Raw genomic sequence first — 17,254 nt, 5'->3', positions numbered from 1 at the left:
TTCATTGTTTTCATTTTGCTGGGATAACTGCCCAGGAGTGCAATTGCTGTATCACATGGTAGTTGCATGTTTAGTTTCATAAAAAAATGCCAGACTGTTTTCCAGAGTGGCTCTACTATTTTATATTCCTACTAGCAATGTATGAGCAATCCATTTTTCCAAATCCTTGCCAGCATTTGGTGTTGTCACTAGTTTTTATTTTAGCCATTTTTATAAGTTTTTGTGATATCTCATTGTGGTTATAATTTGCAATTACCTAATGGGTAATGATGTTGAACATCTTTTCATGTGCTTATTTGCCATCTGTATATCCTTTATAGTAAAATGGTTCTTTGTGTCTTTTGCCTACTTTCTAATTGGTTTGTTTGTTTTTTATTGTTGAGTGTTAAGATTTCTTCCTATATTCTAGATACTAGTCCTTTGTTGGACATGTGGTTTGCAAATATTTTCTCACAGTCCATAGCTTATATTTTCACGTTCTTAACAGGATCTTTCACAGAAAAAAAAAGTTTTTAATTCTGATGAAGTTCAATTTATCAATGTTCCCTTTTATAAACTGAGCATTTGGTGTCAAATCCAAGACCTCTGTTTACCCCTAGATCTCAAAGATTTTCCCCTGGTTTTTTCTTTTCTGAAATTACTAGTTTTACATTTAAATCTGCGATCCATTTCAAGTTAATTTTTGTGTGAGACTTAGGTTGAGAATCTTTTTTTTTTTTTTTTTGACTATGGATGTCCAATTTCTCCAGTACCATTTATTGAAAAGGCTATCTTTCCTCCACTGAATTGTTTTTCACACCTTTCTCAGTAACCAGTTGGGCATATTTGTGTGAGTCTCTTTCTGGGTTCTTTATTCTATCCCACTGACCTATGTGTCTATCTCTTCACCAATCCACCAACAGTATACAGTCTTGATTACTGCAGTTATATGATAAAACATAGCATTGAGAAGAGTTATTCCTCCTACTTGATTCTACTTTTTCAAGATTGTTTTAGCTCTTCTAGTTCCTCTGCCTTTCCATATAACTTGTGGAAAAATCTTGTGTATACCTACACAAAAACTTGATGGAATTTAATAGTATCAATAGTTGCATCAAGCCTGTATATCAGTTGAAGAGAACAGACATCTTTACTACATTGAATCTTCCAAATAATGAATACCATATGTCTCTCCTCTTTAGGTCTTTCTTCCATCAACAGTTTGTAGTTTTCAGTACATAAGTTCTGTACACATTTTGTTAGATTTACATCTAAGTATTTCATGTTTTTTGAGTGATTATACATGCACTGTACTTTTTATTTTGGTTACCACATGTTCATTGTTAGTATATGGAAATAGAATTGATTTTTGTATGTTTATCATTTATCCTGAAATTTTGCTAAAGTCACTGATCAGTTCCAGGAGGTTTTCTTTAGAGAATCCTTGGTATTTTCTGTGCAATCATGTCATCTGAAATCAGGACATTTTTATTTCTTCATTTACAATCTATGTGCCTTTTATTTCTTTTTCTTGCCTGTTGCCCTTCCAACCCTATGTTGAATAAGAGTGATAAGAGCAGACATTCTTAATTTGTTCCCAGTATTTGGAGGAAAGCATTCAGACTTGCTTGCTTGCTTGCTTGCTTGCTTTCTGTCTGTCTTGGCTGCACTATGTGGCTTGCAGGATCTTAGTTCCCTGACCAGAGATTGAACCTGGGACCTGGCAGTGAAAGCACTGTGTCCTAACCATGGACCGCCAGGCAATTCCCCATTTAGACTTTCAATGTTAGCTGTAGAGTTTTCACAGATACTTTTTCAGGTTGAAGAAGTTCTCCTCTATTTCTATTTTTGTGAGTTTTTATCATGACAGAGTATAGTATTTCTTCATTGATTTTCTGTAGCAATTGTTATGATCATGTGATTTTTCTTCTTTAACCTGTTAATATGGTAGATTACATTGATTGATTTTCACATATTGAATCAGCCTTGCATGCCTGGAATAAATTCCACTGGGTCATGATGTATAATTATTTTTATATATTGCTGAATTCTATTTGCTAATATTTTGTTAAGGACTTTTGTGTATGTATTCATGAGGGATATTGGTCTACAGTTTTCTTTTTTATACTGTCTTTTCTGGTTTTGGTATCAGGATAATACTAGCTTCATAAAATTAATTGGGAAGTGTTTTCTCCTCTTGTATTTGCTGGAAGAGATTATCTAGAATTGGTGTTAATTTTTCTTTAAATGTTTGATTTCCATCTGGGCCTGGAAATATTTTTTTGGAAGTTTTTAAATTATAAAAAAGAGAGAAGACACAGTTTACCAATATTAGGAATGAAAAGGGGGATATAACTACAGACAATGCAGACATAAAAAAGATAATAAAGGAGCATTATGAAATATACTATGCACATAAATTCGACAGTTTATAGATGAAATGAACCTGTTCCTCAAAAACCACAAACTACTCCAGTTCATCCAATATGAAATAATTCTAATAGCCCTATAACCATTAAGGATATTGAGTTCAAATTTTAAAACACCCAATCCAAAACAGTCTTTGATCTATTTTGAGTTGATTTTTGTATATGGTGTAAAGTAAGGGTCCAACTTAATTCTTTTGCAGGTGGATATCCGTTTTTCCCAGCACCATTTGTTGAAGACTGTCCTTTCCCCATTGAATGATCTTGGCACCCACAAAGAAAATCAGTTAACCATGTATGCAAGGGTTTATTTCTGGACTCTTTCTTCTATTCCACTGGTCTATATGTCTGTCCTTATACTAGTGCCACAGAGTTTTGATTACAGTGGCTTTGTACTAAGTGTTGAAATTAGGAAGAGCAAGTCCTCCAACTTTGTTCTTTTTTGGCTACTTGGGTTTCTTTAAGATTCCACATGAATTTTATGGTAGGTTTTTCTATACCTGCAGAAAATGCCATTGAAATTTTGATAAGGATTTTATTGAATCTATAGATTACTTTGGGTAATATTGTCATCTTAACAATGTTAAATCTTCCAATCCATGAATATGGGATGTCTCTCCATTTACTTAGGTCTTGTTTAATTTCTTTCAGCAATGTTTTGTAATTTTCCTTATAATCTTTCATCACCTTGGTTAAATTTATTCCTAAGTAGTTTATTCTTTTTAATGCTATTGTAAATGGAATTGTTTTCTTAATTTCCTTTTCTGATTATTAACTTTTAGTGTATAGAATGCAACTGATTTTAATGCACTGATTTTTTCTGCTGCCACTTTGCTGAGCTTATTAGCTCTAACAGGTTTGCATGTGTGTGTGTGTGTGCGTGCACGTGCGTGCGTGTATAATCTTTAGAGTTTTCTACATTTAAGACCATATCATCTGCAAATAGAGATATTTTTACTTCTTCCTGTTCAATTTCAATGCTTTCTATATCTTTCTCTTATCTAATTGTTCTGGCTAAGACTTCGGGTCCTAAGTTGAAATAGAAGTAGTGAAAGCAGGAATCCTTGTCTTTTTCCTTATCTTAAGGGAAAAGCTTTTAGTCTTTCACCACTATGAGTATGAGTATGATGTCAGTATGAGTATGATGTCAGCTGTGGGTTTTGCATTTATGGTCATTACCATGTTGAGGAAGTTTCTATTCATTCATAATTTGTTGAGTGTTTTCTCATGAAAGGATATTGAATTTTGTCAAGTGCTTTTTTCTGCAACAATTGAGGTGATCAGGTAGTTTTTTTTTTCCCTTCATTTAAAAAAAATGGTGTATTACATTAACTGATTTTTATATGTTGAACCATCCTTGCCTTCCAGGAATAAATCTCAGCTGGTTATGGTGTATAATCTTTTAAATATGCTGCTGAATTTTATTTGCTAGTATCTTATCAAGGATTTTTACATCAATATTCTTAAGGGATATTAGTAGTTTTATATCTATTGTAATGTCTTTGGCTTTGTTATCAGAGTAATGCTGACTACATACAATGAGTTTGGAAGTGTTTCTTATGTTTGTTCACAATGTTCAGGCTTTCCAGTTGTACTTAGAAAGAACAACAAGGAAAAGTACATCTACTCCATTTTTCCAGAAATGAAAGTTAGGACAATCCTTTTTTATGAAGGATGTGTCATGTCCCTGGTCCCTGGGCACTAATGCCCAGTACTCCTCAGTCATTGTAGCCCAAGATGCTCTGATTGGAATTACAATTATTCTTTTATTGTGCATTAAGGTTATTTCTAATATTTCATTAAAATATAGAATATGATGAAAATTCTTGAACATAAATCTTTGCTGCATTGAACTAGTTATTTCCTTAAGACAGGAAATATCTTATTCTAATCCAAAGATTAGGATTACTAGGCCAAAAAGTGCATACTTTTTTTAAGTCTCTTAATGCACATGTAAAGTTACTTTTTAGAAAGGCAGTGCCAGTGGCTTCACTCCCCCTTAAAACACTGAGCATTATCAATTTTTTCAAAAAAAAGATTCTCTTTCATTCATTACAGAATAATCAGGAAACAAACATGTAAACAAATAAACAAAAAGACAAGGAACATGAAAATAAATCCTCTCACACAGGGACAACCTCTTTTTCTGTCTTGGTATCTATCTTTCCATAAACATTTTTGTTTGTTTGTTTTTATTTTTATTTTTGGCTGCGTTGGGTCTTTGTTGCTGCGCCCGGGCTTTCTCTAGTTGCGGCGAGCGGGGGCTACTCTTCGTTGCGGTGCATGGGCTTCTCATTGCGGTGGCTTCTCTTGTTGCAGAGCACAGGCTCTAGGTGCGCGGGCTTCAGTAGCTGCAACACGTGGGCTCAGTAGTTGTGGCGCACGGGCTTAGTTGCTCTGTGGCATGTGGGATCTTCCTGGACCAGGGATCGTACCCGTGACCCCTGCATTGGCAGGCATATTCTTAACCACTGCGCCGCCCATGAGCTTTTCATTGTAGTTATATAGTTACATTTGCATATGTATTTTATTTTTAAAAAATTTAATCATACCACATATGCTGTTTTGTAGCCTGCTTTTTCAGTTCAGCAATATATCATAACTATCTTTCTATGTCAATAGACAAATTTCTACAACATATATATATATTTTTTGGCTGTGCCACATAGCTTGTGGGATCTCAATTCCAGGACCAAGGATTGAACCTGGGCCACGGCAGTAAAAGCCCAGAATCCTAACCACTAGGCTACCAGGAAACTCCCAACATTATCTTTTTAAAACAAACATTACTATCTTATAGTCCCTGTGAATCAGGAGTTTGAAAGCAGGTTGACGGGGCAGTTCTGGCTTGGGGTCTCTCAAAAGGCTGCAATCAAAATGTCAGCTGGGGCCATACAACACCGTTTCAAATAACTGTTGTACTAGTACTCTTCTGGTTGCAAGGGACAAATACAAATTGAAATAACTAAGGCAAAAAGAGGAGTGTATTGGCTCACATAACCAACCATAGAAAAGGTAGGAATGAAGGACTAGAACAATAGATGTGAGTTTTTCCAGAATTCACTCTTCAGCCTCTTGTCAGTGCCTCCTTCTGTGTGTCCAATCCATTCTCTCAGATTGGCTTCTTCAAAACATTTGGAGAAATGGCAACCCATAGTGCCTATGCTCACACCCATTGCAAACGTTCCGCTACATGACTGTACTTTTTTTTTTAAATTTATTTAATTTATTTTATTTTTGGCTGCGTAGGGTCTTTGTTACTACACGCAGGCTTTCTCTAGTCGCAGCGAGCTGGGGCTACTCTTCGTTGTGGTGCGTGGGCTTCTCATTGCAGTGGCTTCTCTTGTTGCGGAGCATGGACTCTAGGCGCGCAGGCTTCAGTAGTTGTGGCTCGCGGGCTCTCGAGTGCAGGCTCAGTAGTGGCACACGGGCTTAGTTGCTCCGCGGCATGTGGGATCTTCCCAGACCAGGGCTCGAACCCGTGTCCCCTGAATTGGCAGGCAGATTCTTAACCACTGCGCCACCAGGGAAGCCCATGATTGTACTTTAATACATGGATATCCAGTAATATATTAAGAACTTCTACAAACCAACAATAAAGAGACAACCCAACTCATACATTTTTATACTTGAAAAAATTTAAACATAGCACAGGAATGATTGATTCCTTGAAAGTTAGAAAGAATTTTTTCATGAAACTATCTGTGCATAGCACTTTTTTGAGTAGTTCTTTGACAAGGACCTCAATTTCTCCTGTGATCATTGGTGTTTTAGGTTTTTTTGATTTTGTTTTGTTTTTTGGCTGTGCTGCACGGCTTGTGGGATCTTAGTTCCCTGACCAGGGATTGAACCTGTGCCCTTGGCAATGAAAGCATGGAGTCCTAACCACTGGACCATCAGGGAACTCCCAGTATTTTAGGTTTTCATCTTTTCCTAGAGTCTTTTTTTCTTTTGGTAAATAATACTTTTCTCTCTTCATCAGATTTTCAAAATTTTGACATAGAATTATATAGAGTAGACTCATATTTAAAATAAATCTTAGGGGCTTCCCTGGTGGCACAGTGGTTGGGAATCTGCCTGCCAATGCGGGGGACACGGGTTCGAGCCCTGGTCCAGAAGGATGCCACATGCCGCGGAACAACTGGGCCCGTGTGCCACAGCTGCTGAGCCTGCGCTCTAGAGCCTGTGAGCCACAGCTACCAAGCCCGTGTGCTGCAGCTACTGAAGCCCGTGCGCCTAGAGTCCATGCTCCGCAGCAAGAGAAGCCACCGCAATGAGAAGCTGGTGTACCGCAACTAAGGGTGGCCCCCGCTCGCCGCAACTAGAGAAAGCCCACGCACAGCAACGAAAACCCAACACAGCCAAAAATAAAATAAATAAATTTGAAAATAATAAAATAAATCTTAGCTGGGATTTTGATTGGGATTTCATCAAATGTATACCTAAAATTTGGAAGAATTGATATCTTAATTTTAGCCTTCCAATCTATTAAAAATGGTACATATCTCTATACATATTTGTATCTTCTTTAACTTCTCTCAGTAGTTTTCAGTTAGAAGAAATTACATATCTTTCATTAGATTTCGTCCTCCATATGGTGTTTTTGATGCTGTTATAAAGGCTGTTTTTGTTTTGCAATTGCTTAATGTGAGTATACAGAAATAGAATTGATTTGTGTATATTGACCTTGTATTTTATGATCTGCATTTATTAGTTCATTCATTTAGCTAATTCATGTATTAGCTCTAATAGGGCTTTTTTGGGTAGATTCCATAGTGTTTTCTACATGCACAATCATGTCATCTGCAAATAATAACAGTTTTACTTCTTCTGTCTAATCATTATGCCTTGTTTCCACTATTAGGAGAAAATAGTTCACCATTAAGTACAATGTCAGCTGAAGTTTGTTTTAGATTTATTTATTTATTTATTTATTTATTTTTGGATGCGTTGGGTCTTCATTGCTGCACGCGGGCTTTCTCTAGTTGCGGCGAGCGGGGGCTACTCTTCATTGTGGTGCGTGGGCTTCTCATTGAGGTGGCTTCTCTGTTGCAGAGCACAGGCTTCTAGGTGCACAGGCTTCAGTCGTTGTGGCTCGCGGGCTCTAGAGCACAGGCTCAGTAGTTGTGGTGCACGGGCTTAGTTGCTTCGCGGCATGTGAGATCTTCACGGACCAGGGCTCGAACCCATGTCCCCTGCATTGGCAGGCGGATTCTTAACCACTGTGCCACCAGGGAAGTCCCGGCAGGCGGATTCTTAACCACTGTGGCACCAGGGAAGTCCCAACTGAGGATTATTTTAGATGCTCTGTAGCAGATTGAAAAAGTTCCCTTCCATTTCTGATTTGCTGAGGTTTTTCAAAATTATAAATATATAGTTTCAAATTTTGTCAATGTTTTTTTTTATCTATTGAGATGATCATATTTTCTCCTTTATTTTGCTAATGAGGTGAATTACATTGATTACTTTTTTAAATGTTAAACCAGTGTTGCATTCCTAGTATGAACTCCACTTGGTACTCTAAATATTTCGTTTTGTTTGAACTTTTTACCATGTGCATATATATTTATTAAAAATTAATCACTTAAAAAATTTTAATGTATACAACTGTAAATGAGCAGGGCTAGCTCTGGGCATTTACCCTAAGGAAAAACAGGACAAATGCACAAGCATGTGTCTATTCAAGGATGTTCACTGTTGCTTTTTTTTTTTTAATACTATCAAAAAAAATTATAAACAACCCAAATAGCCACCATTAAGGAGGTGGTAAATAGATTAATTTATACTCAGGCAATGGCATAGTAGTCGGCCATTAAAACTCATAACTTATGTCCATATATGAGCATAGAAATATGATTAAGATAGCTTACCAATTTAAAAAGAAGGTAACAAACCATATGTGTAGAGTGACCCCAGTGTTTAAACACGTACACACACACACCAAGAAAGAGATCTAGAAGACCGAGGTAGATAAATAGAAATATTGACATGGAGAAATCTACAAGGCATATAATTAAGTGAAAAAAAAAGTCAAAAAAAAAAATCAAGTTGCAGGACAGTACATATAGTATAATCCCATTTATGGCAAAACAAAAACAAAAAAATATATTGTATATAAATATACAGTTTTGTGTGTCAGGGTTCTTTGCTGGCAAGCAACACAAACTGATTGGCTAATTTAAGAAAACAAGAGGAAGAGTTTATTGAGTAATTAGGGATCCCCCAGAGACTTAAGGAAAATGTGAAGGATCAGGTCTCAGGAAAAACAGAAACAGCCCTAGAGAGCCGGCAAGAAGCAAACCTGTGGTAGGCCCCTCATGTTACCACTCTTAGAATGAACACACTCATATAATGTTTTCGTTTTCCAAACCAATATTCAAATTACAGGGAAAGAGAGTTTTTTTGTTTTGTTTTGTTTTGTTTTAACTTTTTTTGGGGGGGGGTTATTTTTATTTATGGCTGTGTTGGGTCTTCGTTTCTGTGCGAGGGCTTTCTCTAGTTGCGGCAAGTGGGGGCCACTCTTCATCGCGGTGCGCGGGCCTCTCACTGTCGCGGCCTCTCTTGCTGCGGAGCACAGGCTCCAAACGCGCAGGCCCAGTAATTGTGGCTCACGGGCCTAGCTGCTCCGCGGCACGTGGGATCTTCCCAGACCAGGGCTCGAACCCGTGTCCCCTGCATTGGCAGGCAGACTCTCAACCACTGCGCCACCAGGGAAGCCCCAGGAGAGAGAGTTTTGATTGGCCTAGCTTGGGGTCATGCACATGCCCACCCTTTGGCTGACAAGCCAAGAGACTATATCTAATATGGATGGTAAAATTCGAGGGCTATTTGTACAGGCAAAAATGAGATGATCTCTTTGGTATACAAATACACACTTTTCTCTGGGGAGTGCATAGCCTTTCACATAAACTATGATGAAATGGCACCCCCTGGATTTGTGCGATTCAGCTGCTGTGGAAAGCAGATTTACAATACTTACTTTTGAGTTTCTATGTTATCTGAATTTTGTTACAAGGAGAATGTATTCTTGTGCTCTCTGTGCTGACTGGGGCCAGAGCTGCCTGTGGCTCCAGTCCATGACAAATGCCAACATTAGATAATGAGCCTCACACAGGAAAAATGGCAGAGCCAAGAAATAAAGAGAAGAAAGAACCTGATGGACTCTACACCCTGGGTCCAGTCATGCTTGAGGGCACTTCCATCCCTTCCCTTTTTAAGATTTAGAAGTGTGAGCCACTAAATCCTCCCCACCCCATTTTTTCTTAAATTAGTTTGAATTTGACTTGCAATTGAAAGAATTGCAAGTGGGAGTAAGGAAAGATATCAATGATATTTGTACAACCACAGTAGCAAATAAGCTTGTCAAAAATAACATTAAAAAAAAAACCAGGCCAATACCATATAGTTAAAAATTGTAAATATACAGTGAAAAGTTACCCTATGAAATGGGAGAAAATATCTACAAATCATATATTTGATAAGGGGTTGACATCCAAAATATGTAAAGAACTCCTACAACTCAGCAATACAAAATCAGATAACTTGATTTAAAAATGGACAGAGGACTTGCATAGACATTCTCCAAAGATGATATACAAATGGCCAAGAAGCATACGAAAAAATGGGCAACATCACTAATCATCAGAGAAATGCAAAGCAAAACCACAGTGAGATATCATCTCACACCTATTAGAATGGCTGCTATCAAAAACAAAAAAATAGGAAAAAATAAGTGTTGTCAAGGCTGTGGAAAATTGGAACCTGGAAATTGTGCACTGTTGGTGGGATTGTATGATGCTATGGTACTATATATTGTATGGTACTATATATTGTATGGTACTATAGAAAACAGTATAGTGGTTCCTCAAAAAATTAAAAATAGAAGTTCCATATGATCCAGAAATCCCACTTCTGGGTATCCGAAAAAATTGAAAACAGGGTCTCGAAGAGATATTTGCACACCCATGTTCACAGCAGCACTATTCACAGTAGCCAAGAGGTGGAAGCAACCAAGATGTCCATGGCAGGATGAATGAATAAAGAATATGTGATATATACATACAATGATGTATTATTCAGGCTTAATAAAGGAAGGAAATACTGTCACATGCTACAATATGGATGAAGCATGAGGACATTGTGCTAAGTGAAATAAGCCAATCACAAGAACACAAATACCATCAAACATCCTAAAACAGTCAAATTCATAAAAACAAAGTAGAATGGTGGTTACCAGGGTCTAGGGGGAAGGAGAAAAGGAGAATAGTACCTTAATGGGTATATAGAGTTTAAGTTTTGCAAAATAAAAAAGTTTTGAAGGTCTGTTTCACAACAATGTGAATATACTTAACACTTTCGAACTATGTACTTAAAAATGGTTAACATGGAAATTTTGTTATTTGTTTTTTACCACAATAAAAACATTAGCATATCAAATCTAGAAAGCTCATTAAAATAATAACACTATGACCAAGAATGACTTATTGTAGGGATGTTACACTTGTTTGACATTTGAAAATGTGTTAATATAATTCATCACACTAATTGAACTAAAACGAAAAACTATATGATCATCCCAATGGGTGCCTTTAATAAAATTCAACAAACACAATAAATACATCCAATTGAATAAGAGTGTCAGAAAACAACAGCCAATATTAACTGAAAAATATCAGAGAAATTACTATTAAAGTAAGGAACAAGACAAGGGTGTCATTTGTTACTACTTTAGTTACAATTGTTCTTAAAATTCTAAGCTAATGCAGGGACTTCCCTGACGGCCCAGTGGTTAAGACTCTGTATTTCCACTGCAGGGGGCATGGGTTCGATCCCTGGTCGGGGAACTAAGATACCATATGCCACGCAGTGCAGCCAAAAAATAAATAAATAAAAATTAAAGTTCCAAAATAAATAAATAAATAAAAATATAAAAAATAAGCTAATTTAATAAGATGAGAAAAGATGTACACAAACAGAGAAAGAGGAGACAAATTAATTTCCCCCTTCTTTAGAAGAACAAATGTTCATTAAAATATTTAAACAACGTGTAAGGTAAAAAAGTAAACACTACTCATTATTCTGTCAATTCTGTTATTTAGAGGTAATCACCTTTAATAGACCCTTTTCTATGTATATTTCTGAGATATATACTTGGATTTTGAAAAATAAAATTGGGATCATGATCTATTAATATCTTAGGACTTCCCTGGTGGCGCAGTGGTTAAGAATCCGCCTGCCAATGCAGGGGACACGGGTTCGAGCCCTGGTCCGGGAAGATCCCACATGCCACGGAGCAACTAAGCCCGTGCACCACAACTACTGAGCCTGTGCTCCAGAGCCCGCAAGCCACAACTACCAAGCCCGTGTGCCACAACTACTGAAGCCCATGCGCCTAGATACCATGCTCTGCAACAAGAGAAGCCACCGCAGTGAGGAGCCGGTGCACCGCAACGAAGAGTAGCCCCCCCCACCCCCACTCCCACCCCTGCTCATGGCAGCTAGAGAAAGCCCGCGCGCAGCAACAAAGACCCAACGCAGCCAAAAAGTAAATAAATAAATTTATTTTAAAAATAATAATAATATATTAATACCTTGCTAAATATTTTTTAAACATAACAAAATAGCATGGACTGATTTCCAGGTTGGTACTAGAGATTTACCTTATTCTATTTAATGGCTTCACAGTATTCCATAGCATAAATGTACTATAATTTATTTAACCATACCCTACTGATGTAAGTTGTTTGAAAATTTTTTGCGATTAAAAAAATGCTTTGATGAATAGCTGTATGCATATATCTTTGTTCACTTGTGCAGGATAGTCTTTTAGAATTGAAATTGCTAGGTCAAAGGATACACAATTTAAAAATTTTCACAGAAACTCTCAAATTATCCTTCAAAAATACTAAACAAGTTACAGGCAGAGCGTTTGAGAACATCCACTTATCCATATTTCCACCAACAATGAAATATTATAATTCTTGCCACTTTGCCCATCTGGTAAATGAAATCCCCCCTAAAGTCATAATTTGTAGATTATATGGTCATTTTCCTGGAAAAACCAAGAAAATAAACTAAATAAACTTTAGACTAGAGAGCCGGGTATGTGTGAAGGAAAGCACTTCATACCTGGAGGAAGTGTGAATTGTACTCTGGACGGCAATTTCTCAGCATGAGTAAAAAATATTAAAAATATGCATCTCTTCTGATCTAGTAATCAAAATCCAGTATTTTTTTCCCTAGGGAAATAAGGAAATGTGCAAAGATTTAGCTACAATAATTTTTAATGACGCATGGTTTATAGCTATGAATAACTGAAAACAACCTAAATGTCCAACAAAGAGACAAGTTAAATAAATGATGATTTGTTCATACAGTCACACATGACACACCCATTAGAAGTGATATTGTAGATTAAAATATGTTGACAAATTAATATTTTCATGTTATAGTGCTCAATGAAAAACATCACAAAACAACACGTACAATACGATGCCAATAAACATGTATATATATAGTATTGTATTATCTATCAAATTAATTTTGGTCAAATGTAATCTGCTCTAAAGCTAAATTCGTTTTGAAGTCCAGGCCAAAACACCAGTCCAAATGTAAGCTGAGCTTCCTGACATCCCAGTTAAGGTACCAGGAGTGGATGTAAATATAAAACTCAGAGATAATCCTGACATAAAAAGAAATGTCTGTTCTGGGACCTGAAAATGAGGCCTCTTAATGAAATTAACAGCTGTTTGAATGACCTCTCTCTGTCTGTTTACAAAGAACACAACGTCTGCCAGCGTATAGGATTGTTCTAAGTACCCCTGGGGACCCCACATTGCGCCTGTTAGAAGCTTACCCAGTGGTTGGAAGAATCCAAACAAGATGCTTTCAGCTCAACATTGCAATGGCCCCAGCAAAAAGGAAGGCCACTGTTTGCTCTGTGACAATTCCCTGTTTTCCCAAACCATGAATCAGCCCCATTGTCCCACCCGCCTCTGTGCATCATTCATTCTGTTCATCACAGCTAATGGCAAAAGCAGGAACACGGCAAAGAAACCCAGACTCTGGGCAAAAAGGAGAACACGAGACCCCAGTATTTAATTATCTTTGTAAAGAGAGAGTCAGGATTTCACCCTGCTTCAGAGAAATAGCTGGAAATGTGTCAAAAGGCTAATTTCACGGAGAGTATCTAATTTACAAAATAATACTTGGCAGTTGACCAGCATTTTTCATCCAAAGGTGGAGGTGTTTCCAAATGTGAATGTATAAAGGTGTTCTGGGCATCACACCACATCAGACATTTCCTTTCTTCCTCCACTGGCTTCCCTTCTACCCCAGTTTCTCTCCTCACCCCTCCTCCCTGTTCCGTCCCAGTTGGAAACAAATGATAGTTTAAGCTGGGTAATACTCTCTCTTGTTCTCATTGTACAAGCTGATGTTCACTCAGCTGGCCTAACACTTTCATGCAATTTATTTTGTAAAGAATAAAAGGGGAGAAATTTTTGTCTCCCAGTTATAGCACCCATTGCCCAAAAAGTCAGCTCTCTTTTTAAATTACCATAAGCCAGTTCAAGACCATGTCTTTCTACTCCATGATAACTCAATTTACCTCCATTGTATTAGTTAGGACTCTTTGGTTCTAAGTGACAGAAACCCTTTTGAGCTAGCTTAAGGAAAAAAAAAGGGGGGGGGACAATTTTTAAAGGATAGAGAGGTGCTTTCATAGCACCAAAGGACAGGTAGGCAGAGAGGCCACTGAAAGGGTCTGGAACCAGGAACAGTTAAACAATCTTGAGCCCCTACCTTTCCCTCCCTGATTTATTCATTTTCTCTCTGCATATCTGCTTTTCTTTCTCCTCTGATCCACTTGACATGCAGAATGTAGCTGCTGTATAGCTCCCAGTTCACATGTTAAAATTCCAGCCAACTGCAGAATGATTATCTGTTTCAGTCCAATCCTGAATTCCCCAAAGAAAAAATCTAATCATCAACAAGGGTGGCTTGTCCCCCTCTGGCACAAACAGCCAGGGCCAAGGAGGCAGAGTCAGGTGGTAGCAAAACGGTTCCTAAGGGTCCACTCCAATGATGTGATATGTGGGTGTGCTTCCCAGGGAAAAGGGGGTGGCTAGTGGGCTGAAGAAATGACTGAAAACCTATGCCAAATCAGTTTATTGCTTTGATACTGAATTATTTATTAACAGATTTTTTTTTCTTGTTGAAGCTCAGGAATATCCTTCTAAAAATATTTCTAATTACATTTGTTTAATAAATTTATTTATTTATTCATTTATTTAATTTTTGGCTGCATTGGGTCTTCGCTGCTGCACGCGGGCTTTCTCTAGTTGCAGTGAGCGGGGGCTACTCTTTGTTGCGGGGCGCAGGCTTCTCATTGTGGTGGCTTCTCTTGTTGCAGAGCACAGACTCTAGGCGCGCGGGCTTCAGTAGCTGTGGCACACGGGCTTCAGTAGCTGTGGCTCGCGGGCTCTAGAGTGCAGGATCAGTAGTTGTGGCGCACGGGCTTAGTTGCTCTGCGGCATGTGGGATCTTCCCGAACCAGGGCTCGAACCCGTGTCCCCTGCATTGGCAGGCGGATTCTTAACCACTGCGCCACCAGGGAAGCCCATCTAATTACATTTTTATACAATGAAGTTTTCATGACCATGGCCGGTTCACATAGCAGGGTTGAGACACATGACCACTTCTCATGGGTAGTGCAAATGGCAGTCCTCCTGGATCCCAGTTGCACCAAATCTCTTAGCTTTTCCAGTTTTCAAAGACCAGTAAGCTCCAAATTAAGTAGTGAGTACTGACTTTTGCTTCCAGTGCTCCTGAGGACTGGGCAGATTTATGGGAATAACTTGGATCTTGGAAAAGGCAGCTCAGTGTTTACTGATGAAGGTCGATAATGTATTGAAAATACCACCGAAAGCTTTGTCATCTTGGCCGAATGCTTAGCTTCTCTGGGTCTCTTCTTCTGTAAAATAGGAGTAATAATATTTTTATTCCTACCTCTCAGGGTTGATTGTGGGTCAGAGAGAGTATATAATCAAAAGTACTTTGTGGGGACTTCCCTGGTGGTGCAGTGGTTAAGACCCAGTGCAGCCATAAATAAATAAATAAATAATAAATTAATTAAAAAAAAGAAAAAACATTATAATGAGATACCACACCACATACCTACCAGAATAGCTAAAATAAAAATACATTGACAGGATGGGACAGGGAGGGTGGGAGGGAGACGCAAGAGGGAGGGGATATGGGGATACATGTATACATATAGCTGATTCAATTTGTTATACAGCAGAAACTAACACAACATTGTAAAGCAATTATACTCCAATAAAGATGTTAAAAAAAATAAAAATAAAAATACATTGACAATACCAAATGTTATAGAGTACACAGAACAACTTGAACTCTCATGCATGCTGGTGGAAATGCAAAAATGGTATAGCTTCTTTGAAAAACAGATAAACAATTTAAAGTAGTTAAACATACATTTACCGTTTAACCCAGAAACTGCACTCCTAGGTATTTACCCAGAGAAATAAAAACACAGGTCTGGGGCTTCCCTGGTGGCGCAGTGGTTGAGAATCTGCCTGCTAATGCAGGGTACACGGGTTCGAGCCCTGGTCTGTGAAGATCCCACATGCCGCGGAGCAACTAGGCCCGTGAGCCACAACTACTGAGCCCGCACGTCTGGAGCCTGTGCTCCGCAACAAGAGAGGCCGCGATAGTGAGAGGCCCGCGCACCACGATGAAGAGTGGCCCCCACTTGCCGCAACCAGAGAAAGCCCTCGTACAGAAACGAAGACTCAACACAGCCATAAATAAATAAATAAATAAATAAATCCAAAGTTTCAACAACAACAAAAAAAAAGAAGGTGATACTTGTCCTGGGGTCAGAAACTAAAGAAGAAGAAAAAACAAAAAAACAAAAAAAAAAAACCACAGCTCTGCACAAAGACGTGTATGCAAATGCCTACAGCAGCATTATTCATAAATGCCAAAAACTGAAAACAAACCAAGTGGTCATCAACTGTGAATGGATAAAAATACATGTGGTATAGCCAATCAATGGAATACTATTCAGCAACAAAAAGGAGCAAATTCTTGATACACTGTCATGGATGGATGAATTTTGAATAAATTGTGCTGACTGAAAGAAACCAGGCTCCAATGATTCCATTTGTATGACATTATGGAAAAGTCAAAACTATAAGGACAGAAATTGGATCATCAGTTGCCATGGGCTAGGGGTAAGGGTTTGGGATAGACTGCAAAGGAGCACAAGGGGACTTTTGGGGTCATGGTACTGCTCTATCTTGATTGTGGTGATAGTTATATGACTACATGTGTTGGAGAAAGCTCATAGAACTGTACACCTAAAAAGGGAAGTTTACTGTATGTAAGTTATTCCTTAATAAACCTGACTTTAAAAAAAAGAACAGTTTGTCAGTTCCTCAAAATGTAGAATTAGCATATGATCCAGCAATTTCACCCCTAAGTATATACCGAAAAGAAATGAAAGTAGGGACTAAAACAAACATAGCAGCATGATTCACAGTAGCTAAAAAGTGGAAACAGCCCAAATGTCCGTCAAGAGATGAACAGATAAACAAAATGTGGTATATACAAACAATGGAAATTGTTTGTATTATAAGGGAAAACCATTCAAAAAGAATGACATTCTTATCCATGCTACAACATGGATGAAGCTTGAAAACATTATGCTAAGTGAAAAAAGCCACATACCAAAGGACAAATATTGTATGATTCCACTTATATGAGGTACCTAGAATAGGCAAATTCATAGAGACAGAAAGTAGAATAATGGTCACCAGGGGCCA

General features: G+C 38.0%; 1 long non-coding RNA gene across 3 annotated transcripts in view; it reads right to left on the bottom strand.

Moving 5' to 3' along the window:
* Window positions 1-1,495: 1,495 nt before the first annotated feature.
* The window catches only part of LOC309651169, a 63,255-nt gene continuing 47,496 nt past the window's right edge, over window positions 1,496-17,254 (bottom strand). For all 3 annotated transcript variants that reach the window (XR_014257953.1, XR_014257954.1, XR_014257955.1), the window contains one exon: window positions 1,496-15,378. This is a non-coding gene — a long non-coding RNA (uncharacterized lncRNA). The remainder of the gene's footprint in view (window positions 15,379-17,254) is intronic.

Source organism: Balaenoptera physalus, assembly GCF_965194825.1.
Source record: "Balaenoptera physalus genome assembly, chromosome: 20".
NCBI classification, from domain to species: Eukaryota; Metazoa; Chordata; class Mammalia; order Artiodactyla; family Balaenopteridae; genus Balaenoptera; species Balaenoptera physalus.
The sequence above is the reverse complement of the archived record's forward strand: the minus strand, read 5'-3'. Positions and strand labels throughout refer to the sequence as shown.